General features: G+C 46.4%; 1 protein-coding gene across 4 annotated transcripts in view; it reads left to right on the top strand.

The window, feature by feature from the left end:
• Pknox2 (PBX/knotted 1 homeobox 2) overlaps positions 1-14,298 on the top strand; it is a 264,489-nt gene that overhangs the window by 165,191 nt on the left and 85,000 nt on the right. The window lies entirely within an intron of this gene.

Raw genomic sequence — 14,298 nt, 5'->3', positions numbered from 1 at the left:
TGCCTGGCAACCCCAAGTGTTTTTGATGAATGTTGAATAAATCATCCCATTTATTTCTGATGAACTAGGAGAAATAGTTCTTCAGAATGTATTAAACATTTTGAATAGAGAACCTCATTTGATCCTCTTATCAAATAAGTTTTTTTTTTTCTTTTTGGTTTTTGGTTTTCTTAAATCCCCTTAAGGAAATTCATGATCTCACAGATTTATGTATCAGTTAGCCAAGGTTTTGGAAACCCAGTTATCTAAACCAATCCTTTTTTCTTTCCAGTATGTCTTGATAAGGGCAGAATCTGTTATGGTGAGATTGAGCCCCAATTCCAAAGGCTTCTGCCCATGATTCTCTAAGTTTCCCTGATGTCTTAGGCCATCATGGCCTTATAGTTCATCAGCCCTCCTTTTGGGGACAGTAATCATTGCTAAATTCTATCACTAAAGCTGGTTTCCCTGCAGGGAGGAAGAGGAAGAGAGAGAAAGCTAGCCACAAAGGTGAATGTCCCTGGGTCCAGCTCCCCAAGCAGGTGGTTAGTGAAGCTATGGATGTTCATAGAGGACCCCAAGCCTGAGAGCAAGAGAATGACAGCAATAATTCTGCTTCCTCTCAGGGGAGTTCTGTGTTTTAGGTATATTAAGTGCAGGGAGTGGGGGGGTGGCCGGTCACCATGGTCCAGCGGGCTATGCCTCTGGAGGGAAGGTTATCTACAGGGGTCAAGACTGGACTAAGTGTAGTTGGGCAATCCTATCTGGGGGACAAGCTGACAATTTTTGCAACATTTGGAGCCTGTGTGCACAGTGATGTTGCAGAGTTTATTCTACACAGTGGCTATGACAAGGGCTTGAGAAAGAGTGAAGGGCAAGTAGAAAAAGAAAAGCCTGACAAGAGTTATACACTCGGTAAACCAGAATGAGTACATTGCTACCCAAGTCCAGTGACTTTTTCCAGGACCCAAGTGGAGATGAGGCTCTTTCTTTGGAATTACTTAGTCAGTGGTGCTCTATTCTCTCAGGGCTGAGGCTCAGGTTGCTGGGTTCCAACAGGCCAGCCTGTGCCCAGGAGAATGGACATGCCCCTGCCATCACTTGCATGGTAGACTGAGCAAATATGTTGACTGACTGCTAGCTCTTGCCATGGATTGTGATTTTCTGGAGAATGGAAGGTTTCCATGGATGCAGTAGAAACAATATTACCAACATATCCTTGACCTCTGCCCCTTCAGTCCCCCAACACCCATACACTCGCTGACTACTGCACTGTCTTTCCAAGTGAGTGACAATATGGTATCTTCTGGAGACTAAATACAGTTGACACTATTGCTTGGATGGGTGTAATCGGCAAGGACGATTTTTGCAGCTAATGCTGGAAGTGTGGCAATCAGAGAAGCCACCAGCTGTCTCACTTAAATTCTTAGCTCTCTCGCTCTCTTTTTTTAAAATCGTTTTGCTTACATAATCCACCCCCTTTTTATTTTCTAATTCTCTCCTTGCAAAGCTGGCACCAGAGGGGAAGGGCTGGGGTGGAGGGGGTAGCAATTACACATCAGTTTGGGGAGCATTTACATTTTGCAATTACAATTTAAAAATAAGTCTCGTTAATGATCTCCACGTGTGAACGACAAACCTTAACTGACATACATACTCTCCTGGGCCCGCCTGCCTGCCCCCACCCCCTGCCGCCCCAAAAGCCTGAGACTGAGGGAGGCTGAAGTTCCCAGAGAGGAACAGCAGGAGGCCTGGGCCAGCTCAGCTGTGAGGGGTGGCCAGGAACATTAATGTGCCTTTGATGTTAGTTACAGGACAGAGATAGGGTTGAGGACATGGAAAACTAAGACTTCTAGACCCTAACTTCTCTCCTCCTCCCTGCCTTATGCAGGGTCCTGACCCAACTCTTTGAGCCATGTCATGGTAAGTTCTCTGTGTCCACAGGAGACTCTATCAGTGCTCAGAGCTGTGGCGAGAGGGGCCCCCACTGTTGTTATCCTCCCAGGTGGGAATTTTCAAAGTCCCATTGAGCAAACATGAATCCTAGTCCCCACGAGCCAGTCAAGACAGCTGGATATCCAAGGATTGTGAAAAGGGGCTGATTCCTTCTTCAGGGTTCAGAGAGGGAACAGCATGTGCCCTGTCCTTGTTTGGGAACAACACTGTTCTTCTTATCAATGAGTTAGCACATGTTAATCTGAGCCCTCTGATTCCTGCCTAAGCTCAGGCTTTGAATCTCAACCACCCGGATTAGATCCTAGCACTGCCATTTGCTGGCTGTGGGTCTGGGGCAGGTTACTTGAGCAGCTCCTGAAGGGACCCCCCTCTCACCCTCCCTTCTCCCCATAGGATTCCCTGTGGACTTGGCATCCGGCTGGGGCTCAGACTTTCATGCTCACGGGGTCTCTGCCTGACTCTGCTTTTTAATAAGCCAAATTATCTCTTTCCTGGACACTAATTCCACTGGGTGATCTTTCCTCCTGGCCCCACATATGTTCCTTACATGTGAATGAGAGCAGGGGACCAGGAGCTCCTGAGCTACATTCTGTAGCCTCTGATACTCATCCCCACTCAGCTCCACTCCACCAAATATTTGAGTATAAAGCTATTCATCTCTTGGGCAACTTCCTCCAGGCCAGTCTTTGAACTGACACTTATAGTCAAGAACTCCCAGCTGTTACCAGAAACATGCACAAGATAGCTCTTACCCACTGCAAAAAGAGTCACACATCTTAGGAAGATCTGGGAAGGGAAGAGTTTCCAGAAGTAGATATGTGACTTGCGCAGGGAAAACAGAAGGGGCCCGCAGTCAAGGAGACTCTTGAAGACAGGGTTTGTGTCTTAGTTTTGGTGTTTATTTTAACATAATTAAGTGTTATGTTTTGGGGATCTGGGGGCCAGTTCAGTCATGATGCGCTTGTCTAGTGTGCACACCCACAAAAATTATATATATATACACACACTGTTCTAAAAACTTGCTTTTCAATAAATTGACACATAATAATTGTACAAATATATGGAGTACAGTGTGAGAATTCCATGCATGCACACAATGTGCAATGGTTAAATCAGTGTTTTTGGCACTCACTGCTTCTTAAATATTTATCATTTCTTTGTGCAAAAAGTTACTTTTTAAACCTAGGTTAAAAACCTAGGTTATATGAGGGACTGTTTTCCAAAATAAGTAGATCTACTCCCAGTATTTTCAATTGCTGTATAGTGTTTTTATTATTTGAATTTTAAATTATTTACTCTGGCTTTTTTTTTTAAATTACAAGTATGTGTTACAGAAAGGGAAAAAGTGTAAAGATATAAAATAAAAGGTCTCCCTTCTTTCCCCTAAATCTTCAACACAGGAAAGCGTCTATGTTCTGGTTACTTGATACCCAACATTTACTGTGTTAAATAATACTTCATTTCCTCTTTCCTAATGTACATATTAACATATTAACTCCCTGCTATGAAAGCTCAGAAAATTACCATACATTCTCTCCCTTCCAATCTGCATGAATTTGATAATTTTTCATATTATATACTAAAAATAAATATTTGCTATCATTTATTTTTAGTATATAGTATATATCATATATCATATACTCTACATATATAATACACTATATAATACATGATATTGTATAATATAAGTATATATATTTTAAATCTTAATATAAAAATATACTAAATAATATGCAATATATATAAAATACTGAGTTATATGTAATACTATATACTATACTATTTACTGTGTATCACATATTATGTAGTATATTCTAAACATTATAATATGTAATATGGAGTATTATAGAATGTAATACTATATATTAATATATATACACACACACATACATACATGTATTATAACTATAGGTTTAAAACTGTTTTGTCTTTAGTTTTGTTTTGGGGTGGTTGGTACTGGAATTGAACCCAGGGACAGCCCACCACTGAACTATACCCCCCATTCCTTTTTAGTTTTTGAGATAAGGTTGTGCTTAATTGCTAAGCCTGGCCTTCAACTTGTGATCCTCCTGCCTCAGCCTCCTGAGTCCTTGGAATTACAGGCATGTGCCACCACACCCAGCCTTTCTCTTTTGATCTCGCCGGCATTACTCCACCATATTCTTATTTCTAATCTTTCACAAAAATATATAATATCATATCTTATAATATGATGCTATATACTATTATATAATATTGAATACTTCATATATTACACAAAATTATATCATATAATACTTAAATACTATATATAACACACTTTCTACTATATGCAGTGTATATGTTATATGCCATATATTATAAATAGAATAACAACAATATCTACTCTGTTTACATTGTTAAGATTTAGAAGATGTATAATCTGTTATATAAATTTAGTTACCTCTGCATTTGGGTGAGGGGTTGATTATAAAATGAAAGTCTATGAAAAAGCATCAAACCCACTATGGGTATGGAAATGCTATTCAATCACATAACCAAACAGTGTGATTTGCCCGAGGAAGGAGATGGGTCCCGTCACTGCGATCCCAGCTGCTGGGATGGAACTTTCTGAGCACTAGGGAATGATGACCCCCTCCACGTTCCCTCTGGATTTTCCTTTCTGTGGGTCAAACCAAGTTGCTGCTCTTCTTGTGTGTATACTGTCCTCCTCTTTGCATTTCTTTGTTTTGCTGGAATACCACCTCTAACTATTTTTTATAATGATGAGTAGGAAATAAACAGTTCTCACATGCCCAACGTGACTCTTCTTTGGCCTTCACACTTGGTTGATAATCTGACTGAGCTTAGAATCCCAGGTTCGAATCTTCCTCCTTTCTTTTCTTTTTTTCGTGGAATTGGATTCAGGGCCTCTGACGTGCTAGATAAGAGGACTGCCAGTGGACTCCATCCCCAGCCCCTCTCCTTCGGTCATGATGATGTTGTTCCCCCGTCTTATTTCCTGGCTTGCAATGAGAATCTGTGGAAACTTTTATTTTCTCATTAAAATTCTGAAATTTTACCTCTATGAACTGGGGTGTAGATTTGCTCTATTTTCTTCTTTCTTTTCATTTCATTTCTCTTACTCAGTCTTTGGGGTCCTTTTAAATCTGAAGTCACCTGTCTGACCTCAGCTCAGCAAAGTTTTCATTTTGTTATCTTTACTCATTCCCACCATAGTGTCTGTTTTCTCCTTCTGGAATGTTCACAGCCCAGCACAGTGCCCAGCACGTGGCCAATGATGGCTCTTTTCCCCCTGGGACTTGAATTCTAGAGAGGACCTTATTGCTAACTTGGGCCAGTTTCCTCTTTGGTCCAGGGAAGTTGTCCGACCTCATGACTACTCAGGAATCTCCCAGCTCTGCTGGTCCTCTGATAATCCGTCCCAGACTCCTGGAGTGGGGAAGAAGCAGAGTAAAGAGAAAACAGGTGATAAGGGCAGCCACTACAGCCAGCTTCCCACTGTGGACCCTTTCCAGGAACTCCCATCTCACCAGTATCTGTGTCTGTCCCCACGGGGCACTGCTGCCCTTGGCCTTCCAGTCACTCTGAAATGGGCTGCCTCATGGCTTCTCCTCTGCCCACCCCCCTGCTCCCCACACTTCTCAGCTCACGTGCACACAGCTCCCAGTGTTCCAAAACAGAGACTGTGCCAGAGATAGCCAGACCCTAAAAAGAGACGAAAGAACACAGGGCCCTGCCGAGAGTGGGGCTATGCCCCAGCTTTGGGAAACTTTCCCGGGGAGAGTCATCTCAGATGAGCATCCTGTTTATACCTCCTCACCCTGGTGACATATCCCATGCAGTTTTCCCACATGCCCAGACCAGTTCTGGACAGAACCTCTAGATCTGAGAGTTGAGATTCTTTGTTCCTTTTCCCTGGGCAGCCTGACCCCAGAAGATCCAGAATAACAATGCTCAGATCCCAAGAGATTAGGATTTGTTATAACTTGAAATATCTTAATTGGTCCTTGAGGGCCACTGTGCAAAATTGTCTTCTCCTTCTATCTCCCTGCTCCTTGCCCTAAAGCATGGTAAGGGGGGGTATGCCAGGAAAATGAAGAAGGGGGAAGTAGAGGCACAATCTTGAACACTTCAAGTCCACAAAGATTCTGTGTGAAAGGCAGGGCTCTTTCTTTTCCATGGAGACCATAATGATAGGAAATGAGTTGTCATTGCAAAAGTCATGATTAAGGTTCTATGCAAGTTATACTTTTCAGACAAGTTACTAGTATTTAAAGATTCTTCCGATTCTAATACGAAACACATCTCCTTTGTGTCTGGTTGAGCTGGAAGGACTAGGAAATGACGAATGGTTTCCCTAGGAGAAGCCAGAGAACTACAGACCCTTCCCAAGGCTGGAGGTTGAGGAGATAGAGGCTGCAGGAAGCAGCCAGGGGCCAGTGGGAGGCAGAACACAGCTCTGGTGCTCTTTCCTAATCACGGCTTGCTTTGGAGACTGTGAATAAAATTCTGTTGCAGACCCACAGGATGTCTTCACTGGCCACCCGTGCTGCTAGAATCTCACTGGCCTGAGGAAACAGAAGGGTCAGAAAGAAAGCGGCACAGGAAGGGGCTTCAGCCAAAGGAGAAAGCTAGAACCTAGGGAAATATGACAAGGAGTGACACTTCCTAAGGATGGAATGCCCTGACACGAAAAATGAATATTGCTCAACTGGACAGGCTTTCCGAAGAGAGAGCCAGGTGCCTCTTCGCCTGTGAGTCATGGACAGATTTCATTCTAGAACAGGGACTTCTTTGCAGCTGTGGGTGGTCCCTGGAAAACCAGGGGTGGGGTGGAGAGAAAAGGCCAAGTGGAGACAGTTACAGAGAGCAGGCTCACTGCAGACTCACTCCCACCCAACCCCACCCTACCCTACTGGGCCCCCACAGGTCATCTTGGTCCAGGCTGTCAAGGAGACACTAACGGTTCCTGGTTAAAGTGAGTCAGTGCCTTGGCCCTGAGCAGCTGGGTGCAGGATCTGGGACAAGCAGCCTGGTTTTCAGACATATAGAGCTCCTTCCCAGAGTTGTGCTCCCAGACAGCTAAGACACATGACCATGTTCCCAATGACACATCGCCTTTGAGATGCGCTCTACAACCAGACATTTCTGTCATTTCATGTTTATTCTTTAATTTTGTTCTTTCCCTTCCTAATTGAACACACAGTCCAGTGAGTCTGTGACGGAGACTCGAGATTTGCTGCTTTCAGCACGCTCGGTGTTTTCCATCTTCGTCTTGGTGGTATTATGTCTCCAAACCCCCTACTTCTTCTTGCTGGTATCAGCACTTTCATTTTTCTATCTCCCACTCACTCCGTTTTTTAAATAATAAGAGCAGAATGCAATAAAATATTTACATAAATTTGGACCAACACTGCTGTACAGGATGACAGGACTGACAGAAACTGAAGCAGCCCTAGTGTGGGCAGGTACAAAAGACATGTGCATTGACCATATACAAAAGCCTGCAAGTGGCACGTGGAACACACTTAGTGGTGTCCATATAACAGAATTCTCAGAAATTTAGTTCGGGCGAAAGTCAAAGGACAGCCTATGATAGATGGCTCGTCAAGGTTGGCAGCTTGTTTTCATGATCAGTCTTGTCCTGTCTGCACTTCTTTGGCTTCTGTGGATCTCATTCCTTTTCTGGTGTTTCCTGCCTTCACCCTACACATTCAAGAGTCTTGAATCAGATGGTGTTTAACACTGGAAACTCTCTCAACCTCTCTAAGCCTCAGTTTTCTCATCCACAAATAGGAACAATCATAATGCTGACTCCATATGGTTGGCAAGAAAAATAAACAAGGTTATCCTTATGAGCTGGGCATCGTGCCTTGTGCCAGGTGAGGGCTAATAAATGACGTTGTTATTAATTCACTATTATTGTCTCACGCCCATCAAAATTCACTTCAGGGAAAGGGACTAACAAAGTCATTCTCACTGAGGTCTAAATGGCTGCTGGGACTTGAAGGGTTATCCTACCCAGATTTGTTTGTTTTACCTCTTAACAGTCAGCCAAAGAAACTGAATTGTCACTCACTGTGCATGTGTATTTTCAGGTTCCATGGGGGAGGGGAGTTCTATTGCATACGCTTTCCCACCATAGGTGCCAGGCACCTTGTCTCCTGGGGAGCATAGTGGTCATCGGGCCAGATGAGATGTGTGAATGAGGAGGTTTTTCTTAATATAGAAACATACACAGTGATCAGTCCTGATACGGTGCCCCCATCTGACTGCAAGGGTCTGAGGGAGGGGACAGTCCCGGAGTGGAAAGTGAAAGAAACTGTCATGGAGTAGTAGGGTTTGGAGCCAAATTTTGATGAGGAGATTGCATAACACAGAACACCCTCCTTAGGGACAAGAAAAGCTTCAGAGGAGACAGCTTAGGTGAGGCAATAGAGGGCGCGTCTGCTCGGCTGCAGTGTGAATCTGAGGGTCCCTGGGATGGGCTCACTGATCAACGTCACTTCCTCTCACAACGTGGCCATTGTCCTTCCTTCCCTGGGGGCTGACTTTCTTGGTGGATCAGGAGCCCAGCACCAGTGCACCTGCCCTTGTTCCAACAGCAGTGAGGACCCAGGGTAGAGGGGGCTGTCTGGACAGCCTTCCCTCCTCCAGCTGATAGAGTTATTGTGGACTCTACCCCAGCCTTCCCCACTTTTTGGGGGGAACCACCACAAAGGCCCCAGGGAAGGGCATCCATTTGCTAGGAATGTGCAGATCGCAGTAATAACCTGAGCCTAGCCCAGAGACCAACCACTTGTTTCTGTAACTGACTGCTGATGATGTTTTATTTTGCTTTTTTTTTTTCTCCAATTAAAAAATTGGGACCCAGAGGATATGGTTTAGCCTTTCTCTGAGTGGAAAGGGGACTGGCTGACCATTTTAGGATCCTCTGGTTCCAGGAGATTCTGAGATCATTGTGGGGGGTGGAGTGGATGGGCTTCAGGGTCTCCCCTCTGTGGCTCCTGCCCCAGCCCCTCTCTGCCCACACTTCGGTTCCCAGCTCCCTTTCCGGCTCCCAGGGAGTGCCCTGCACTAGAGAAGAGACTTATGAAGGGGAGGGAGGCAGGTGGGCAGCAGGGAGGAGGCTGCCTGGCTCTTTCATCCTGGCTCCCCAGCGTCTGAGCTGTGTGTCTGTCTCCGTTGAGTTGTGAGCCTCAGGGGCCGGCCTGGGTTGTTTTCTCAGCTCAGTTCCTGAGCAGCGGCTGCTGTCAGCTCTCAACAAATAATAATAAACCTGGGAATCGGGTTTGTCGAGGGGGACTTCAGTCCCCAGGTTCATTTTTAGATTTGTTTCTCTCCGTGTGTGCAGACAAGGAAGCATGTGACAGTGTCTCAGAGGGCCCTGCAGGGGCTCCCCACGGCCCTGGCAATCTACCCTCACTGCCACCCTGAGGAAGACCTGGAGGGCTCTCCTCTGTCCCTGATCTCTGAAGCTGCCTGGGTGTTTAAAAGAAAAGAAAAATAATTGAATCAAAGGCCTCAAGCTCTCTGCTTTCCCTGTGCCTCCCCACCTCTCCCACTCATGTTGTTTGGCTAGACATAAAGGAACTGGAGATGAAAAAGAGGGCAGACTCCCCTCCCTAGGTGAGGGAGTTGCCTGAGTGATGGGCAGGAAACTGGGGCAACAGGCCCAAGGAAGACCCTCCCTGTCAGGCAGCAGCCAGACCCGGGACCTCTATTTGTAGGGTACAACAGGGGAAGGGTCTCCTGGCAGAAAAAGGGAAAGTCAGGCAAACACCGCTGGGAAAACAAGGACCCACCTGTGGGTGAGCATGAACCGTAAGACCTTAACAACACCCTCTGGGACAAAGCAGCACCCGCTTTTCAGCAGAAGGAACCCATCAGAGGTCATTGCTGCAATCCCCCTGCCTCCCAGCAGGAGAAAGTACAAACCACCTCTCTGAGAAGAGCGCAAATGCTGTTCTTCTTTACACCCAACGCGCACTCTACCCTTTTTTCCCTTTCTAGGTTTTTTGTTTTGGTTTTTTGTTTTATTTTCTTTAAAGGAACCAAAGGGGGGGAAATTGCCAAGTTGTAAAGTGCTTAAAGAAGAGATAAGAATCTTCATCAAAATGCTAAAAGCTGGAGGGGGAGAGTAATGTGAAAACTCTTGCCTGCTATTTATGGGATTGAGTCTCAGATCAAGAAGAAGCAAGCAGTTGGATGAAAGGAATTATTGTTAAGCTCCTCGGTAGGAAGATCTAATGGACAATTGCCGCTATCAGGGGGAATTAAATTGCTGTTTCAGTTTGTAAAATATATCAGCAGCTTTTTGAAGTCAGCCAAGGTGTGACAGCGCATCAGGGAATGAGTGGGGGCTGTACCACTACTGTCCTGGTGCGGGGAGGCAGTAGCAGCTGGGCAAGGGGGCTCAGGACCCTGGTCCATGTTTTCACACTATGTTGAAGAACAGCTGAACTGGAGGGGGAATGGAGGGGGAGGGAGCCGATGAACTCTGGGCCCGGGTGTGCTGGGTCCCCTGTGATTTAGAGCTGTGTGCCAGTCAGCAACAGGGCAAGATGGCACCCTCCTCTCTGGGAAAGCTAGCCAGGTTTCAGTTCAAGGAAGACAAGTGCTGTCCCTGGATGAATGAGAGACTAAGGATGGTAAGGGGGGTCTGTGATTGCCTGGGCCAGGGCTAAAGGTTTGTCCCCAAACATGCTTAGTCAAATCCTCTGCTTTATTAACCATGAAGCCCCTCTTAGGCCCCCACCATTAAACTGTGGATACAGAAGAATCCAGAGTGGATAGCAACCAACCCCATCCACGCTCCAGAAATGGTTTCTGGGGGGTTTTGTGGGGGTTTTTGTTTTGTTTTGTTTTTGTTGGGTTTTTTTTTTTTTTTTTTTTTTTTTTTTTTTTTTGGTGCTGGGGATCAAACCCAGGGCCTTGTGCATGCAAGGCAAGCACTCTACCAACTGAGCTATATCCCCAGCCAGAACTGGTTTCTGGAACAAACTTGTGCTCATCTTCTCTAGGCTGGGTCATAAATCAGTGTGCATAAATGACCAATTTGCCCAGCCACACAGGACACGTTGTTATTCCTGATGAAAAGCAAAGAGTAAAATGGCCTCTTGGGGCAGGCAGGTGGAGAAAGGGGAGGTAGTTGAGGATCCTGGGCCACTCCTTGGGTTGGGGAGGAGGAAGGGGTCTGTGTTACCCTTTCTAAAGCCCATTCACTCCACGAGGCAGTTTAGGGCTAATGGAGGAGAGAGGGAGAAATATTTTCACACTTCTCAGAGAGTCTTAGCCAAAACTCATGCTGGCGTCTTCTCTGTCCCCACTCTGTTCCCTGGAGGTTAGCATCATGATACTAGGGCATGACCTGGCACCACCTTCCAAGTAGGCATCCCAGAGAGACAGCAAAGTGACAACGAGTACCCAGAGTGGTGGGTGGTCAAAGGGTGCGGTTGTCTTGACTGCCATCTCTGCTCCTCACTGAAGTCAGTGGGGGATTATCTCCCACTGTGTGTTCCAAGCAGGAGCCTGAGGGGCACCAGGGAAGTGGGCCTCCTGGTCATGACATTCTGCAAGGACTGAGGGCCCTGGGCCAGCTGCAGTGCGTAGTGGGATCTGGGTAACTGTGGAGCTGCAGTTCATTTTGACCTCTTAGCTGGCCAGCCTCAGAACTGAGTGAGCAAGGGATCAGACCTGGGTGCAAATCCTGCTTAGTTCCTCTCCCACTCATCTTCCCCTTAGTAACAGACATGGGTATACTCCCTGCTCCCAGGCCCCACCCTGAGCCTCATCCTACCAGACTAGAGGATTTCCATTTTCCCACAGCACCCTAAAATCAGAGAGAGTCAGGAAGCAGCAGCCACCAGGCCCAGCATTCCTGTTGCCTGAATCCCCAGGCCTCTGACTTTGTCACCACACTAGGGCAGTGTTTCACAAGCTGTAGGGTACAGCAGGTTCTAAGGGTGCCTGCCCCTCTTCCTACAGTTTCTTAGTCCCCACCTCAAGGACCCTTCACTTCTTCCTCCTTTTGAAACATTTTAAACCAACAAATTGATTTTGATGTAAAATCCCAGTGCATCCTCTCTCCACTCCATCCTCCTCCATCTCCGTTCCCCCACCTGGCCACACATCCCAGGCAGTGGGGACCATGGAATTCTTGTAGACATTCAGCTTTCAGCTTGTGGTTTTTAGCCTTTATTGGATTTTGCAAAGAGACCTGGGGCGTGTGTGTGTGTGTGCACCCACACGCCTGCGTTTCTTTAGATAAATCCACAGAGTCACATGAAATCAGTGACAGGTTGACACCGTTATTTCAAGATTCATCGCTCTGAGTTGCCAGCAGAGGAGACCTAGCCAACTCCTTCCCACCAACAACACTTTTTTTCCAGGCATAATTTATAGCACTGGGGTGAATTTGTTTCCAAAAGATGAATATCACACTATCAGCAACAGCTGCCTCTCATTTTTATTTGTTTTTAAATTTGACTCAAAGTCCAATTCTCCATACACATCCCAAGCTGTAAATCCTAAGGCGACTGATTACATGATTTAGTAAACAGGTTATATTATATAATGCAATTAAAGAGGGGCCCTGCCACGCCACCTACAGGCCACTTCTAGGATGGGAGCTAGATCAGAGATGGTCACTTGGGACAAAGCTTGCCACTGAAGGAGAAAGGGGATTGCACCAGGGTTGAGGCACCTGCCCCAAAGGGATCCGTTGAAGCCAGCCAGGTTACTAATGCAGATTTTCGGTCCCTCCTGCTGAGTTCACTGTATTATTTCAGCCTCCTGCAAATCTGTCTAGACGTCAGAACACCAGCCTGGGCAGCTGTACAGAGAGGAAGGTTTGGGGGGAGGGGTTACCCGAAGGTGGTTGTGCTGGGGGCATGGCAGGCTCCTGGCTCACTGGCCGCAGGGACTCTATTCCTCCACTTTTAAGTGTGAGGGGAGGAAGAGAAGAAGGGAGCTGGTTGGCCCTTGGAATGAAGCTACAGTCCAACTGTTTGCCTTCGATTCCACAAGCATATCTGGAGTGCTAATTGTGGGCAAAGACTTTTATTGTGCAGTCCAAGAGGAAAACTGACTTGTGCAAGCCACGGAGATCTACTGGGAGTGGAATCCAGGCCTTGGGACTCTAAGCACAGGCTCTGATCCTGGAAATTGAGAATTGAGGATGACCTCGTGAATGCTTTTGTCCATTTACAAATGGGGAGATTGAAACCCAGAAAGGGGTTGGTCTTCCACAGCCCCTACTTGTACCAAGTGAAGGAAAATCATGAAAACTCTGTGTGTATGTATGTGTGTGTGTGTGTGTGTGTGTGCACGCGCAAGCATATAATAAAGGATAGAGGAGAAGCACCTCTTAGCTGCTATGGGAGGGAGGGAAGGAAGGAAAGGAGGGAGGAAAACCAGGAACCACCTTCCTCACCTCTCTTCCCTGGACTGCAGCACTTCTAAAATATTATATTAGGTTCTATGGTCTCAAAAAATTCTTCTCCAGAGAATTTTTCTTTTTCTTTTCTGTTTCTTTTTTTTCTTTCTTTTTTTTTTGTGGGGGGGGGCAGTGCTGGGGATCGAACTCAGGGCCTTGCACATATTGCATATGCTAAGCAAGTGCTCAACCACTGAGGTACATCCCCAGACCCCTCCAGACAGTTTTCTAACTGGGTGACACCATGGGTAACATCACAGAAAATCAGTCCCTGGAGAGAAGAGGAGCTCATTTCCCAAGGGCTGAGAAAAAAACTGGACTAAAAGTGAGTGTGGATGGGAGGGAGGGAGTTCATGGAGGAGGAAAACAAGACTTTTGGAGTCTGAAAAGGTAGAACTATTCCCTTCCCTCTCGTCCTTGTGCCAACACCAGGCCAGTCTTCAGTTTGAAGCAGTCACGGGACAGAAAGGGGCCAAGGAAAGCTTGGCCCCTGCATTCCCTCTCCTACCTCAGCACAGGATACAATTTAGTCCCAGCTAAGGTCAGGGGCCAGGAACAAATGCTGTGGGGCCAGCTGGCCAGACAGTTCCCAATTAGACTTTGTTTCTCATCCTTAAGGCCCCCGAGCCCCCAACCCCTGCACCCTGGCCCAATTACTGCCCAACAGCATTAACCCCTTGGTGCCCCAGGCCGTTAATGGAATGTTAATTGGTCTAATGGGTTTCATGTCAACAAGTCCTAATGAGCTCTTTCTAACGAGCTTGGCATTTTTTTTCTAAGCCTGTTTGTCAACACACAGGAGTTTGGGCTCCAGTCAGAGCCTCCTGTGCCTGGCTGTGGGGAGCTAGTGCTGAGGAGACAGAGGAAGATGGGTACCCTTAGGCTGAAGTTCCTGTTTGCTAAAGGAGTGTGCCTTTGTGCCCCCCCTCCCCGCGCCCCTCCCC

Source organism: Callospermophilus lateralis, chromosome 2 (genome assembly GCF_048772815.1).
Source record: "Callospermophilus lateralis isolate mCalLat2 chromosome 2, mCalLat2.hap1, whole genome shotgun sequence".
Lineage (NCBI taxonomy): Eukaryota > Metazoa > Chordata > Mammalia > Rodentia > Sciuridae > Callospermophilus > Callospermophilus lateralis.
This window is presented reverse-complemented; position numbering and strand designations above follow the sequence as displayed.